The sequence below is a fragment of the Prionailurus bengalensis genome, chromosome D4 (genome assembly GCF_016509475.1).
Source record: "Prionailurus bengalensis isolate Pbe53 chromosome D4, Fcat_Pben_1.1_paternal_pri, whole genome shotgun sequence".
Lineage (NCBI taxonomy): Eukaryota > Metazoa > Chordata > Mammalia > Carnivora > Felidae > Prionailurus > Prionailurus bengalensis.
Genome location: NC_057359.1, coordinates 38711709 through 38729582, shown reverse-complemented (window position 1 = coordinate 38729582; position 17874 = coordinate 38711709).

The following is a 17874-nucleotide window of genomic DNA, read 5'->3' as shown; positions in this document are numbered from 1 at the left end:
GACTTCAGAAGGCAGCTAGTTGGAAGGGAGACCCAGATGAGAGCTGTGTCCCAAATTTCTAGTGGCCTGGGAGCACACTGTTTTATTGGGCTCTGGTGGGATTCTTCCCATGGCTGGTGCAGATCTTCTCCACTGCTTTGCGCTGACATACAGGGAGCATACAGATTGTTTTTCTTCCATCTGTAAAAATACATTATTTGCTTTCCTGCTCTTACGGGGATGACTTTCAGTTCCAACCAGGCCAATATCATGTTTAATATCCTTGATCTTGAGACGTGTTGGTTGTTCTGCTTCCAGGTTTTCATTATCTGAATTCCCTACCCCCTTTCTCCACTTGGCGAACTCTGATGCCCTTCCTTGGCATTTCCGTGAATCCTTATCTGCGTATTTTTCCTCCTCTGTGCTTGTACAGAGCTGTGTATAGATCCCTATGGAGAACACATGATCAGGACCTGCTACAAAATTTGCACAATCCAGGGCAAAATGAAGATGCAGTGTCCCTTGTTTATAAATTATTAAGTTTGTGGGGGTTTTTTTTGTTATTTTGTTTTGTTTTAGTAAGCTTCATGCTCAACGTGGGCTTGAACTCACAACCCTGAGATCAAGAGTTGGATGCTGTATCAACTCAGTGAGCCAGGCACCCCAAATTATTACAAATTTTACAATGGTGGCACAGAGCATTAAACAACTAGGCATGGGGCCCTTCGTGACAACAAAGATCACATGTCCACAAAGCCAACCCTATTTATGACACTGGAATCAGATTCTGTGTTACGTATTTTCTGTTGATTTGGGATTGCTGATCACCCATCACCTTTTTTTTTTTTTTGTAGTAAGGTTACTTCTCACCTGCTGTATATCGACTCAGTGCACCTATAAATCAACACACCCTATCCTTTCCTTCTAAGGGATAGGCACATGACAAAACTCAAGTTCCCTCCAGTAGGTCCTCTCTCTCTCCCTCCCTCTTCCTGTCCTTTGTCTCCCTCCCTTTTTTCTTCTGCTAAGACTTTGAATCTTGAGAACAAAGATGAAAGAACAAGGGAAAAAATTGGAATGCGTGTATTCACCTGGGATGCCCTCTTAGACTGTTAAGATCCTACGACTTAAACCCTAGGTATGCTAGTTCTTCCTGTCTTCAAGCCTGATCTTCCAGCCTTCTACTTGACCCTGTTAGTATCCCAATAGCTTTCCAATAAACGTCTCTCCTGTTTAGGCAGCCAGAATTCGTTTCTCTTGCCTGCAAAGAACCCCATAAGTGATAGGTCTCACTCACTCACTGGACGGTGAGGTCTTTGATCTAATTAAAATTATAGCATGCATGAGTTAAGTAAATACCCCATAACAGGAATGTGCTGAGTGCCTCACACATCATTTTTCATTTACTCTTTGCAGTGAGTCCTCAAGGTCGGTCTCTTTGTCCTCACTTTTCAGATGATAGAAATGAGGTTCTGGAAGATGAAAACATATTCTGAGAGTCTCTCATTTACTTAGCTATGGAATCAAGGAGCCTCAGGCTGCATTTCTTTCTGACTCCCAAGACCACGCTTTCTACAATGTCGTGTTCCTTTTGTATCTTCATTTTCTAGCACATTGCTTGGCACACCATGTTCCCTATAACTATTCAGTGAGTGAGAGAATAAAATGAGCCGTATTCATAACCATGCCTTCATCCAGCTTCAGTTTATAACCAATACATAATGGTCTACAATTATAAAGTCAAATTTTTATCTTCTGCCTCTCTCATCATAAAATTTTATTTGCCATTCACTACTATGAAAACATTGGCAGATCCATCCCTTTTTCTAAAATGGTTTCCCATACCAATAATCTCAGTTTATTTCATGATTTCTTTAGTGATTAACTGTGACTGCCACTTTCCGATCACAGGCACAATTACAGGCACAAGTATAAATCAATTATTGACACCCAGGGAACAAACTATGTAACTCTAACTATGATGATCTTTACTTTACTAGGGACATCCACAAAGTATTGCCCTTTGCCCAGAAATATTTTCAAAATCAAGAATGGGAGTGGTATAAAGGTAAATAGAAGCTGGAAGTCTGCCTAAAAAGGCAATTCGGCCACCGTGCAATAGCACTGAGGAGAACCAGAAGGCCACAGAGGCAGCCCGAGAAGTTTCATATTCTACACGGGATCTATCTCACCATTGTAAATACGAGGGAAATATATTTGGCAGGTAAAAACAAAACCCATTATTTCCCCCCTTACGTGTGTCTAAACAATTCAATGTAAATAAGATGTCACTGAGCAGAGGACTAATCTTTGCTGTTCCATATACAGGTTCAGAGGTAAAAAAAAAAAAAAAAAAAAAAATCAATTAATTACAAAAGCCTCCAAACAATGCAAACAGCATTAAGCACAGTAATTATAAGATAAGCATGGAAGCAATTTTCAGTTGATTGGGTGTGGGTGTGCAGAAGTAAACCTACAGTTTTCCTGCTGGTGCAAGAATAGCTTACATGCCAATTAGTGGTTATTGCTACTAATTATTAAAAACATTTTTAAGAGTAATTAAAAATTAAATGCACCTGTATTATGGCTCATAACTGCGTTGTGGTAAATTGCTCAGATTTTCCATATCAATCACGCAGGAAATGCTCGGTGAGACGGAGGGGCGTCATGACACCCACTATCAGAAGCCAAACTACATATGCGTGTGCCCTCCACAGGGAAGCATTGCTGGGAATCGGTCTTTCTGCTCCAAAATTTCTATGAATAAATGTTCCAAGGCCAGGCTCTTGACGACAAGAGTAGAGGGCATTATCCTTTACTTCTGACATTAGTCACAAAATGCTCTGCCACAAAATGCTGCTGAGAAGAGAAAGGAGAGGTGAAGCCCGGCCTCATCTGAGGCCTCGCTTCCCCTCTTCAAAAGGGAAGGCAACTTCCGTATTCTAGAACGAATACCGGGACCCCATCTCATTTCCACCAGGAACCATACGACCATGCACACACAGATCACCGTTCCTCCTGGATTCGGCCACTTTACCTTCAAAGCACGAACATGGTTTAACTGGCCTTGAGGATTCCCTTCGGGAATAAAAATCTGTGTCCTGACGAAGCTACTCTTCATATCGCACCAATACGAAGACCTGGGTGACAATGCACTGAGTGTTCCTTCGGTTTCAGGCTTCTCCATCACATGTTCAAATCCTTGGCTGCACGGTGGGATCACCAGGGGAGCATTGAAACACTCGAATGCTAGGGCGCCTGGGTGGCTCAGTCGGTTAAGCGTCTGACTCTTGATCTCGGCTCAGGCCATAACCTCACGGGTTGTGAGTTTGAGCTCCGCATGGGTCTCCGAGCTGATGGTGCAGAGCCTACTTGGGGTTCTGTCTCTCCCTCTCTCTGTTCCTCCCCTACTTGCTTTCTCTCTGTCTCTCTCTCAAAATAAAAAAAAAAAACAAAACCTTAAAAATAAATAAATAAGAACTCGAATGCCAAGACGTGTGCCCCAGCGATTCTGATTCGATTGGGCAGAAGTAGAACAGGGCATCGGTAGCTGTTCAAAGGTCTCCAGGTGACTCAGATGTCCTTAGCCTGCTACAAACTCCTGTACACGTTTTATATACACTTGCATCACTAGTTCTGGTGTTTTCAAAATAGTCTTGCGAGGTCTGCATTTTTGTCCCTATTTTACAGATGAGGAAATATACTCAGGGAGGTTGAAGCATCTATCATAACGCCAATGTGGCAGAGACAGAAATCCGAGTATCTTTCATTCAGAGATCCCACTGTGTTTTTTTTAACCTCAAGTATATTATCAAGGTTATAAGTTGTTGATTGACTTCCCCGTGTGTCTTCTCTTTGCTTACTATTTGTATGATCACAGCACACATCCCTAAATGTCTTCTATTTAAATTCCCTCATTGTTCTCCGATATTGAAACGGAATGACATACAACATCAGGGACACGGGTTTGCTTGTGATTCCCATGAAGGATTCTTTTACACACTGGAAACAAAGCATTGAAAGCGCAGGGGGTGATGTTCTGGAAAGTCAGAGCAATCCGGGCTCTTTCAGTGGCCCACTGAGCCTGAAGAAGCATGGAAGCTGGGGATGAGGAGGCGTGAACAACTTCTTTTGCTTCCATACTCACAGAAAGTGCACGAGGACGAGGACGAGGGCCGCGCAGCAGCAAATGGAAAGTGAGGGACATTTCTATCAGTCTCTGCCTTTGACCTTGCAGGCTTTGTTTGTGTTTTGTTCTCCTTAAGGCTGTCACCTCTGTTTCTAATGATATCTCATGGGCCCCAGGACATTCGTACCACTTACCTAGTTATTATCTCCCCTGGAAATCTAATTACCTTTTCCAAGGTACAAAGCAATTTTGGTGCCACCATAATTTTATTTACAATCGTCATCCTACACAGCCAAGGGAAAGAAAAGTAGTCATTACCCGCAGATATATTGGGAGTCTACTGTCCGGTTGATTTTCGGAGCTTCAGGAAACAAACAACAAACAGCAGCAACGACAACACACACACGCTCACGGCGCATTCGCCACTCTTCTTCACATCAGAGGGCTCGTGCCTGTGAGTCCAAACTCCAACCGCCAGCTCCCTCACCTGAAAGCAAGAAGGACTTGTGTTTTCGCTCCAGCATGTAATTGACAGATCCATATTTTGTTTTCGCTTGGTTTGTTGTTGTTGTTGTTGTTGTTGTTGCTTTGACAAAATCAGTGTGCCTTCCTTCTGACTGTCCCTGCCAAACATATCAGATCGTGTGAGCTTTATGGATGCCCAATAATCCCTGGGCAACCTGAAAGCCAGGGAGACTACAGGAGATGGTGGGGGGCGGGCGGGGAGGGGAGTCATGGAGAAAGCGCGGGTGAATAATAAATAGACGACAGATTTGAGATAATTATTGGAGAGGTGACAGAGAACATCACCGTGATTCGTTTTGCCAGGTTGTCATTTCAAAGACAATGAAGAACTATTAAATCGATTTCTTTTTTTTTTCCCCCCCTCGGGGAAATGAGTACACAGATATTAAAGAATAAATGAAATGAATACACAGATACTAATTATAAATACTGATGATGATAAGTTTGAGTAGCTCGCGACTTTATACAGCACTGGAAGCATTTGTTATGCAAATGTGTAAACTCTACCCAGTGGCCTTATAGATCACTGGCATGAGGTCCGCAACTATTGTGCAGGAAGACGATGGTGGCTCAACTCGGTGGGGGGTCATTTTATTGCCAATTTAACTAGTGTTAAATGAGTGGGTATTTAACTGTCACTAAAACAATTTAGGGCTCAATTCACTTAAGTATCATTTTTACTAATATTTCAGTGAAAGTGAAGAATTGTTCCTCCTGATGCTGTACTCCGTGCTAGAGGCACCACTGTTTCCTAGTCTTTGGTAATGAAACTTGCATTAGCAAAAGTGGGCTGGTTGCCTACTAAGGAAAAAAAAAAATAATCTCCTTGAGAACTCGGTATCCTGCTGTATTTTATTGCAGTAAAACCATTTTAACATCCCTTTTCACTGAATGAGATTTTTTTAAAATTCCTAAGTCACGAGCCAAATTAGTATAATCCATCCAATATTTCGTCGAAGACCTTCCCTGTAAGACGATTGCCTTGAACTCCCAACTTTTTGTGGGTTTTTTTCGGGGGTGGGGGGCGGGAAACACGCCATATTTCTCCACCAACACGAAACACGATCAACTCCAAATTCAAAAAGATTTACAAATGCCACAACACACTTATCTACCAGCAAACATATCATTTCTTTGTTTCGTAGGACACCAAGGATGAATTATTCATGAGACCCCATTTCAGATGCTTATTGTGTCTGGTGGCAAAGTCTCCGCCTGCTCAGCCCCAGGAAAGCTCTGGCGCTTTGCTGCGGGCGCAGTGCTCCGTGCCATCCTGGGACCAGCCGTGTGCTCTCGAGTTACTGGAGCAGCTCAAGCAGCTCCAGTGGCCTCAGCTGTGGGGACAGCTGTTTGCCCACCGTCTGTGATGGCAGAAATGTGTGGTAGGCTTCCCCCTAACAGCATGCCCTCCCACAGCACACACACACGCGCACGCACACACATGCACGCAACTCCCATGTCATGCATCAAACACACAACCGCCAAAAGGGTGCAGAGAAGCCCCACGATTTGAGGGCCAGAAGGAGCAACGCGTCACAGCTTAGAACAGTTCTTTATCTTGTACGCAAAATTATTAGAACAGAGGCGGTAGCCTCCAAACCTCAACCTTTCTTGTAATTTATGGATCAAAAGGTTTGTGCATGCGTGAAATTCAAAATGATTTATTGTTCAGTTATTGCCTTATTTACTTACTTAATGGATTGATTGATGTGCCAGGATCCCACAGATAACAGGGGCTTTTTTTTTTTTTTTTTTTTTTAAAGATTGCTTTAAAGGAAATAGATTGTAAACAGGAGTTTCACTAAGCCAGTAAGTCAACCCCTCCTTCCCGGTTTGCATTCATAATGAGTTCCTTTTGGCTCTTGCCTGCTACCTGTCTGTGGCTATTCGTTGACACAAAAACCGCACCTTGCGCACCGTGGGAAGCGGCAGGGATGGAGGAGTAAAATATTAAGTGTGGCAGGGTAAAATCTGGGGAGAAAATCTGTATCAAACCCCAGAGTTTCAGCCAATATAAGCACCTATAGTAGACAATCTCTTGCATGGCGCTTGGGCTGGAAGCCACAGAACCACTCGACAACAATGGGAGGTATTAGAATTCCATCTGGCATCATTTCTCCAGAGAGGAGGGAGGTGCAGACACAGAAGTCCCACAATTAGGATTCCTACCGTAGACCTCGGATCATCTGGTTTTTTTTGTTTGGTTTGGTTTGGTTTTTTCTGGACACTAAACTTACTTTCATTTTCTAAGGCCATGACTACACCTGGATCAATGTACTAAAATAAAATTCGCTACGAACACTGTAGCGCTGGTCCCAAGAAAAGTTCTACAAACCCCTTCCTAGCACGCCTTTTGAAATGTATGTATCCCTTTATTAGAGGGTCCGCTATCCCCCTTCGGTCTTGGCGCAGAGGGGCCAAAGCAGGAAGGAGGTTGATTTCGTTTGTGCGAATCGGGCACCGACGCCGCGCACGACGCCGCCTGGATGCTGGACGGGTGCGACCTTCACGTAAGACGTCTGCAACCTCTTTCCGAACGAACTCTGATTTGACATAATGCAGCGTCGAACGGCACCAGCCGTCGGCCTTGCATCAGAAATGCATTTCATTTGGATCCAATTCAGACTCTTAACGAACTGGTTCCCGTAAATGCAGCAGATGGGACTGCGGCAAACGGGAGCGGGCGTGCGGCCTCACACCCAGCATCCACGGCTGCTTCCCTGTGCGAAAGCCTTTCCTGAGTTAGCCGGTTAGTTAGCTAATTGGTTAGGCACACGTCCGCTGAAACTTGTCCTGCTAATTAAACTTGTCCCACCGCCGCACCCGACTGGGGCCCGAGAGGCTCCGGTCCGGCCAGGGTAAGTGGGTTCCGTCCTTGCTTTCCCTGCCCTGCTGATCCATGCGGCGCCCGCCGCCGGAAGATGGCCCGGCGGTTTATAAACCTGGCAAACGGTAGCCAGGCCTTCACTTCTAAAGGTCAATTCGAAATGCGAGTCGCACGGCAAACAGAATTCTCCGCAGAAGAATGCCACGCCGTGCCCGGAGTGGTCTCTTAATACAAAATATCAATTTGATTTTCCTCAGGAGAGTCAGTCTCCTTTTGCAATGCAAATATTTTCAAGTGTACTAAACACGTTTTAGCACCTCAACATAGGCACTAAAACTATTTGCATGCAAAATTACCCAGAGTAGGCAGACAGGCACAAGCTTATGCTAGTGCCATATGTGCTGAAGAATTTGAGCCAGGAAACAACTCGTATCTGGACGTTATTTACAATTTAAATTTAATTTTACATTATTATTCAAACGAGAGCTTATATATAAAGTCTCTATTAAAATTAATGCTTCACATGGAACACAATGTCACCTAAAATTACGTGTTTAATAGCGCCCGGGTGTTTTTGTTCAAGCCTTCTAAGCCACTCAAGGGTACTATCCAACACTTTTGTTCCTTGTCTTTCAACTCTACCTGCACGAGTGGCTCATTTTTCCTTCTCACAAGTTCTCTCAGAAAGAGCAGCAAAATTAATGTTGATTGGAAGGCCCAGAAACCAACACAAAACATAGGCCAAGCCAGACACATGGAGGAACATAAGTGATTTGAGGAAATACACACTACCTGGAAATAGCATAGAACATCCTAAAAAAAAACACACACACACACAAAAAAACACCTTTTTTTTTTTCTTTCCATGAAGCTTCTTCACTTGACGTTTTTGAGAACAGGGAAATGACTTCGGTTTCGCATTTAATTTGCAAATTGCAATGTTTCACACTGTCCCAAGAAATGGCACTTCTTTCTGTCCTCAGGAACACAATGAACCCTGTATCTCTACAACGCTTTCAGCGGACCTTAATGAAGAAATCTTAAAGCTATCGGCAAAGTGCGGGCAAGGTGTTTGATGATCATTTGTTAATGTCTATCGAGACAAGACATTGCCCTTCTTTATCTTTTCAAGTACTTTTCCGTTTCAAATTTGGTAAGATTTCATGTCTTTAACATCATTGGCTTAAATATCTAATAGTTTCTTTTTATGTTAGTTTTAACAGAAAAAAGTTCAGATGTATCAGAATAACGATTTCTAACTCTCTCTCCAATGTTCCTCAAGGTTCAAATGGGACTTGTCTACTCTCAGGGACTCTTTGAGAAGTACTACCAGAATAATCGCTTCCCCGCTCTCTGACAGGCTTGGTGAGGTGTTTGGAAATTGTTATGTAGTAACCCATTTTAACTCAAAACTCAGAACAAAGGAAAAGTATCTTTTCAATCCTAGGCTGTGAAAGAAGTCTTTAATAGCCCACAGCTATAGAAATGAATTTGGGGTTGAGGGAATATGATATTTCATCACAAGAACACTATCAAATATACCCAGAACTTTAATTACAGAAAATTCCTCCCCATGGATTAAAGATCCTCAAATTTATTATAAACCTAGCACATGCTATTTTTTCTTTGAAAACTTCAAGTATTGTTCTAGGTCAAATATCTGTTTTACTCTTTCTTTCTTTCTTTCTTTTTTCTTTCTTCCTTTCTTTCTTGAGTAAGAGAAAGAAGCTGCTTTCTTTCTTGACTTGCAATCAGTCTTAGAAATGTTGAATCATTGCCTAGGTGCATGAACTCAGCTCTGAGCAGCTTTAATTTATAGCAGCCAACATTTCTATAACATAAGCTCTCTAAAAGAGGCCCACAGAAGAACCAGAAATATGTGGTTGTGTAGAAAGTTTAATGGGAATGGAAAATCTCCACGTTTACATGTCTATCCTTGCATATTAATATCATTACATTTAAACGGTGGTTTGATTTCAAACATTGAATTAATTAAGAAGGGAACTTCCAGGTCGAGTTAGAAGGCCAAATCAAATGCCAACAGCTCCCTCTACTGGCTCCTAGAGGAAAGCATTGGGTCTCTATCATTGAAAAAGAAATTTACTGTTTATTTAAGAAGCATCTTTGCCAAATTAAATCTTTTAAAAAATCTAAGTTTCTTGGGAAACCTGAAGAATGTTCACTTGTAGTTAGTTTTAGGAAGAAAAATCCAAAGGATTATGGAAATGGAAATTGACGGTCCTGTGACGTTTTCACCATGGAGAAACAAGTCCTACGGCCACTAAAACACATCTGGTCATTCTGTTGCCCAGCACCCTCTATTATACAAAGTTAGGTTTAGGTTAAAATATAATTAGGGTTAAGTTTAGAATTGTGTTTTCTCAAATCTGACAAAAAAAAACCACAATGAATTCGTTTTCTGGAAGTTGAGAAATCTTAACAAAAATATCCCATTTTTTTTCAAAATACTGCTTTGTCTCTTGCTGAGTTCTAAAAAAAGAAAAAGACCAGGAACCGTCTTATTGTTATTTCAATGAGGATAAATAGGTCACATTTAACTTGTACATAGTTGGGAGGCAAAGATACTGGCCTCTTTCAGCTCAACTCTAGCCTTTGATGGAAGGAGTAGTTTGAGTAGGGCAATAAACATTTAAAAATGTAAGAAAATGGGGCACCTGGGTGGCGCAGTCGGTTAAGCGGCCGACTTCAGCTCAGGTCACGATCTCACGGTCCGTGAGTTCGAGCCCCGCGTCGGGCTCTGGGCTGATGGCTCAGAGCCTGGAGCCTGTTTCTGATTCTGTGTCTCCCTCTCTCTCTGCCCCTCCCCCGTTCATGCTCTGTCTCTCTCTGTCCCAAAAATAGATAAACGTTGAAAAAAAAATTTAAAAAAAATGTAAGAAATAAAATAAATTTTTCTCCCAAACTCCTTGCCCCATCCGTCATGGAGACCACTGTCCTCCACCACCTGAAAAAATGGATCTATTTAGTTTCATTCATTTGGAGCTATTTCTCCCCCAAATTCCCCACCACCACCTGCCCCCCCCCTCCAACTCTTGACCTCATTTTCACACAGACATATTCCCTGAACATAAATGGAAAATGTAGTAGCACACTCAGGAGTTTTCAAATCCCACTCATTTCAACAAGTGAGACGTGACAAGGTTGATATGATAGGCTCATGTGAGACGGTTTAGAATTTGGACGTAAATGCACTGTGAAGGAAAACCTTTCTTCTTTCGAAAGGACAAAACACAGCACTGGACAGACGTCAACATCTCACTCTGTGGATATGTCTTAACGCAGTCTCCCTACCCCCACCGGCTTATCATATGAACTTGGAAAACAAACATGTAATTTTTGAAAGATTACCAAAATAGAATGTAGAGAGTAAAATCTTTCGGGGCTCCTGGGTGGCTCAGTCGGTTAAGCATCTGACTTCTGCTCGGGTCATGATCTTGCACTTTGTGAGTTCGAGCCCCGTGTCGGGCTGTGTGCTGACAGCTCAGAGCCTGGAGCCTACTTAGGATTCTGTGTCTCCTTCTCTCTCTGTCCCTCCCCCACCTGTGATCTGTTTCTCTCTGTCTCTTAAAAATAAATAAACACTAAAAAAATTTTGAAGAGTAAAATCTTTCTTTTTTCACCAAACCCCAACACACACACTCACTCACACACACACACACACACACACACACACACACATAGCCTCAAAATATATGTATCCTTCCTCTTTAGCAAATGATCCATTTCTGTTTTTTAAAAAAACCCTGCATCTTGAACTTGATATCTTAATTTAGGACATCACACTGACTTCCTAAAAGCATCCATAATTGGTGTCAAAGCCACTGAGAATCTTTATATGACAAGTTCTTCCTTGTTTAACAATATAATTATTGTTGAATTACCGTACATATTAGTGCACAACAACTTGAGAAAATTTCTTATTTCACTAATTCTCTTTCAGAACTCGGATTTTTGAAACACTGTATTAAAAATTTGGCCTCGGAGTCAGGTCTTCCTAGATTCAGCTGTAAACTGTGTCATTTGTAAACTTAAACTCAATGGGCCTCCATATCTCCATATTGTCTAAAAGGACAATAGTAATATGTCTTTGCCTCATTGGGTGGCCCATTGAGGCAGCCACGAGGGAATGTGTCTAACGTGCTCCAGGTAACAAATGACCAATGTTACTGCCACTGCTTAACAAACAAGAAAAAAAAAGTCTTATGTGAAGGAAACAATATAACTGTTAATTTCCCGGAAAAAAAAAAAAACTGTCATCACAGCCATCCGAGGGAGCTCCAAATACTGATGACCTTGACTAGAAGCCCTAAAGTAAATATCATCTGAAACCAGGATTCGAATTTGATGGGTGAAGCAGTTATACTTCTCACCCGAGACAGCGCAGCAGGGTTCTCCCCGACAGTGGGAGTGGCCAGTTAGAGCCTAGAGCCAGACAACAGGTCACCCGGAGTGAATGTCCACTGGACAATGTGTCACAGCGGGATTGTATATCACTGAGAGAGACAGCTGTGAATCTGGGCTCTAGAAGTGGCCAGACGTTGTTCCAACCCCACCTCATGCAGCAACTAGCTGTGTGACCTGAGGCCCCTTGCTCACTCTCTCTAACCTTTATTTTCCTATTCTGCAAAGTGAGGATATAGTCTAACTCACAGAGCTGGGGGGCAGATTTGTGGTCATGGATTATTGCAAAGATCCCGTACGATCTGGTTTCTTCCTTCCTCTGTGGCCCCTTTGGCTTCAACCCTCATCCATGACCCTTCTGCTGCGGCCCAACTGGCCTTCTGGGAAACCTGGGACCTTCATTCTGGCCATGTTCCCTCACACTGTGTTATCTGTTTAAGGCCTGCTCCTTCATCATATCTTAGAGAATCATTCCTGGTAGAAACCTCCCTTGATCTTGCTGGGAGGCCCAGTTTCTTCTATGTAATTCTTCAGCTACCTTACAGTTCTCCTTTGTCATGGCGTGTAACACATATTTAAGGTAATTTGGGTTGTTTTGTTTTGTTTTGTTTTGTTTTAGTTTATTTCTTTGGAGAGAAAGAGAGAGACAGAGAGAGAGAGAGAGAGAGAGAGAGAGAGAGATCAGGGGAAGGTCAGAGAGAGGGAGAGAGAGAATCCCATGCAAGCCCCGTATTGTCAGCACAGAGCCCATTAGGGGCTCCATCTCATGAACCGTGAGCTCACGACCTGAGCTGAAACCAAGATCCGGATGCTTAACCAACTGAGCCACCCAAGAGCCCCTATTTAATTTAACTTGATTGACTGTCCCCCTGACTAGACTAAGAACCACCGAAGGGCAGTGAGTGACTGTTTTGTTCCCCATTATATCTCCCACGGTTGGCAAAGAATAGCTACTAGCTATTTGTTGAACAAATAAATGAAAACCTAACACGTAGTTGGTATTCGAAAAATGGTACTTATTCCTGCAAAACCTCAGTGTCAAAGGGACCTTAGAGGACCTCTAGAGGTTAGTCCAAACTACTTTCCTTCAAATATGTCTCTAGTGGTTTGAAGCCATCTTAACACCAGTGAGCAAGGAATCAATTTTTTTTTTTTAATCAACAGACACCTATTAAAACCTTCACTTATTGTCCAATGGCATCCACATTTCCCTTTGTTCGCCTAAATTGGACTCCCTTTTGCAATTAAAACAATCTCTCAGCTGCGAAGAGCTATGACGGTGAGGACGGTGAAGTCTGAACCTTGCGCTCCGGTGGGGAATTTTATGCAGTGATGGAACTGGAAAGTATTTGCTTTGGGAAGAGAATCCTGTTGGGATTTCTGCACAGGCCTTGGTATACAGTGAGATGCTGTGCCTATTTGTGGGGCTGGTGGGGGGGGGGGGGCGGTGTCCCGGAACTGCATTTTCAGATATTCCTTAGTCCTCCATTTGTATATTTGTACCGCTACCCACCCCCTTTAAAATTCTGTCACTGGGTAGAGATGGTGATAATGCCTGGGAAATATTTTAATGCCATAATAAAAGTCACTGGAAGTGTGGCAACACAAGAAAGAAAGTGTAGCGGTAAAACTGGAGAAACATTTAAAATTTTTTTCCACTCATTAAAAAAAAAATAACCCTTGGAGACTTGAAGGGCAGGAAATGCTGCCACTTTATTGCCTTTTTAGTCAGATGCCTTTACAGGCATATCCTTTTAACCTGTATTATTAATATTGATCCCTCAGGGTCTAACACAATTTCCACCTCCTCCCTGTTCTGACTACCCCAGGACACTCTGACCTTTTTTTACTGAATTCCCATTATGCCCCTTTGTATGCTTTACTCTTGCCCAAATTGCTTCTGACGTTTCTTTTTCTCTGTCAACCACCTTGGAAGGTAGGGACAATGAGGCTAGGAGGCTAGGGAATACCGCTTCAGGAGGGCTTGGTAAGGACACTAGAGTTTGAGACCCCATGTGGGTTTGGGAACAGCTAGATTCAACTGGAACTCCATTTCTTGACTCTTTTCTTTTTTTATAAGTTTATTTATTTATGTATTTTGAGATAAAGCACGCAGGCAGGGGAGGGACAGAGAGAGAATCCCAAGCAGGCTCCGAACGGTCGGCTCAGAACCCAGTGCGGGGCTTGATCCCTGGAACCTGAGATCATGACCCGAGCTAAAATCAAGAGCTGGTGGCTTAACCAACTGAGCTACCCAGGTGACCCTCCATTTCTTGACTCTCACAGTCAAGGTGATCTGGCTTGACTGGCCCAGGATCGAGACCAGGGGGAGAGGCCCAGGATCAAGACCAGGGGGAGAGGATACCTTATCTTACTGAATTATGATTAGAACTCAAATAGATGAAAACCTGGTCGACTAGACACGGTTGACCTTATCACCCTTCCTCCCACTGAGGTGCTGCACACAGATTTAGTTAAATGAATTCCAACCCTTTTTGTAAAGTTTTTGTATTTCTGTTCTTCTTTTCTGACTAGGAAAAATAAAGTCTTTCCTAAGATTTGAATACTTCAGAAAAGCAGAAAAGAAGACAATGCAATTAGCAGCTGCCATACTGTGTGTCGTGACTATGTTGTTTGTTGTGTATTTATGTTATTGCTTGTCATCACGAGAACAACCCAGGAGGTCGATACTAATATTATTCCCATTTTACCTGTGAAACAACAAAGGCAAAGGGCACCTAGGGGCACACAATAAGTGATAGACTTGGAAATCCAATCCAGCTGCATATGTCACATCATAGAGAAAAAAATCCAGTCTATCAATGTATTGTGGACTCGATCATATTTCCCTCCAATTACATATGCACACACATATGCACAGAACTATGTGGTATTTCTTAAATCAGAATTGGGATTAGACTGTGTATACAGCTTTTTTTAATTAACATTACATTTTTGGCATTTTAATGGCATAAAAATTCTTTAGATGCATGCTTTGAGTAGTGACTATGTATGCATTCCGCCCCCCACCCCCGCTTCGTTGAACAATTCTTCTCTTGTTGGACTTTCAAATGATTCCCAATCCTTAGCATATAATTTTTCTCCAGATTAAATTTACCACAAATTAAGATTAGGTACATTATAATCTTCAATATGCAAATTGTTCATCGCAGCAAGGAGATAATTATATAATCTCCCAGATGTACCATTTGTGATTCAGACCTTGTCAGGAAAAGGCTTTTATAATCATCCTTCAGCCCGTCCCATAATGCCACCCATTTTTGAATAGTGTTTGAAAAAACAGATAATGCAGTGAGTCTAATGTTGCCCACTGTACCAAAATGCATTACCCAACTGCCTAGAAGCCAAGAATGAAGCTTCCTGTATCATGTCAACAAGCCTGATCACCCATCTGAGAAAGACAATGTTGTGTGGCTGAGCACTGAGTCTGGAGACGGAAGGTCTGAGACCCTAATCAGTCCCAACGTGGCACCATGTGACTGTATTTTGAGCAAGGAAATGGATCTTGGTAAGACTCGGTTCTCTTGTTGTAAATTATAACAGCAATATTTTCTCTGCTGTATTATGGGGTGGGGCTGAGAATGAAATGCCAGAACTCTGCACACAACTGCATTTTATCATTATTATTAACTAGACTGGTCTAAACAACCATGCACATATTCAGAAAGAAAAATCACAGAAAATTATTGGCTCTGTCCTTTCAATGCCTACAAAATTCACGGGGGCTCCATTTGTTCTAGGGAAAAAATTAAGACCATGGTTGCCTCATGGAAGGGAAGAATGTGTCAAAAACGGAAATTGACTTTGTTTTTGTTTTTTTTTCAACGTTTATTTATTTTTGGGACAGAGAGAGACAGAGCATGAACGGAGGAGAGGCAGAGAGAGAGGGAGACACAGAATCTGAAACAGGCTCCAGGCTCCGAGCCATCAGCCCAGAGCCGGACGCGGGGCTCGAACTCCCGGACCGCGAGATCATGACCTGGCTGAAGTCGGACGCTTAACCGACTGCACCACCCAGGCGCCCCTTGACTTTGTTTTTAATGAGACGTATCTGAAGATCTGAAGATGCTTGCTTTTTTTCCTTTTTGTTTTTGTTTTTGTTTTTGTTTTTGTTTTTGTTTTTTGGCCACTGATTTCTATTTCAAACTTAAAACTGCTTCTGTGTTTTTAATCATCCCTAATTTTCCTTTTCTTGGGTCTATGATGCAAAGCCTCATGCTCCTTAGAATACAGAGTGAACAAAAATAGCCACAATAAAAGTAATCCCTTGAATGCAAGCCTGCTGCCCTCTCTGGCTGTGGCTTATACAGGTTCTTCTGCGGCTTGGAGCTCATTGCCTCACCCAGAAAGCAGAAGACTTTTATCTTGACATGGTGGGTTGAGACCCTGCTCTTCACCCCGTAGACACCGTCTTGGTCACTGCATTTTTCTTGACACCTGCTCTGGGACCTACCGTGTAAATAGCCACATTGCATAAAAATTCGGCGAAGGGTAAATCTTCTCATTAGTGTGTGTTTCTAGGATCCTCTCTTAAAAACACTTGGGTCAGAAAATCATACCGCAACTGGCATGCTGGCTGTAGTTTCTGTTCTCTCTTTTTTTTCTGAAAATTTCCTTGTCACATTATTGTTGTTCTCCCAGAGATTCTTTGGGAATACATCCCTCGAAAAGTTGACAATTCTCTTAGTGTTATTACAATGCTGGTCTGGGTCAGCATCGTGTGCTTTGGGCTTTATTGCATTTTTTGCTGAACTTTCTCCTATGTGTTATTACAATGGAGTTTATATCACGGTTCCACCCAGCATGTATTTTCGGGTGATGGACGGTTACAAAAGATTCTACTCTCTTTCCCCTCTGTTTTGTTCTTAAACATCACATGCCTCCTTTTTTTGGCAGGCTCTTGAAAAGGGAATCTGGCTTTCTGGAGTCAAAAAAGTAAAAAGAAAAGAAGAAGAAGAAAAAGAAAAAGAAGAAAATCTTGTTAGGGTTGACTTTCCACTTGGCTCAAAGTTAACACGCCCAGCTACAGGTTGTAATCCACCTCTTTAAAAGAATTTCAAATCTTGTGGTTACTTGCCCTCGAATATTAAGATATCGCTATTCATCCTTCTATTATGTGTAAAGGAGGAGGCAGTCCAATAAAAAGTGTGAAGGCAACTTTTATTTGAAAAACAGGGTCACACAGAATATACTACTTACCTCTTCTCTCTGGTTTGTGGAAGATTCTCCAGCCTGCCATACTTAAGAAATCTTACCAAGACATTCATGTGTTATGTGAAAGAGGAAGGTGGAAAGTGGTTTGCTGGGGGGGGGGGGGGGGGGGGGGGGGGGGGGGGGGGGGGGGGGGGGGGGGGGGGGGGGGGGGGGGGGGGGGGGGGGGGGGGGGGGGGGGGGGGGGGGGGGGGGGGGGGGGGGAAGTAAAGTTTTGCCAGCTCTAATCCTTCCTCACGAAATGACCCTGAACGAGATAACTGATGTCGTCCACTTACAACCTGGAGATAAGAGCAACTTCGGCTCCGGATCCAGCCATTCGTCTGATTTGTTACAAGCGTGGGCAGAAGATCTAAAAGGAACTCTCAAAGAGTTGATGCGACTTTTCTGATCATGTGCCTCCGAAGATTTGATGACTAATGTTAACCCATATGATGTTTTTCCTTCTATCTTAGGTTAACAGAGTATCTGGCAAATCGTGTGGAGTCAATAAATGGTTTTTGGCTAAATATAGATTTTAAGTATCTCAAGCAATCGGTCTTTTCTTTGTAAGTGCATCACAGTTCATAAATAAGACCGTAATTAAGTTTTATTACATGCAAACACCGGAATACACTACTCAGTAAGACACAGCTCTTGCACGGATATATTTGGAGAAGAAATATGGATGCTTCCAGTGGTGTGCTACAGACAATTGGTACCAGCTCATGAAAGCCAATTGTGAAAGTCTCAGGAATATGTGGGCCAATTGTTAAAGACA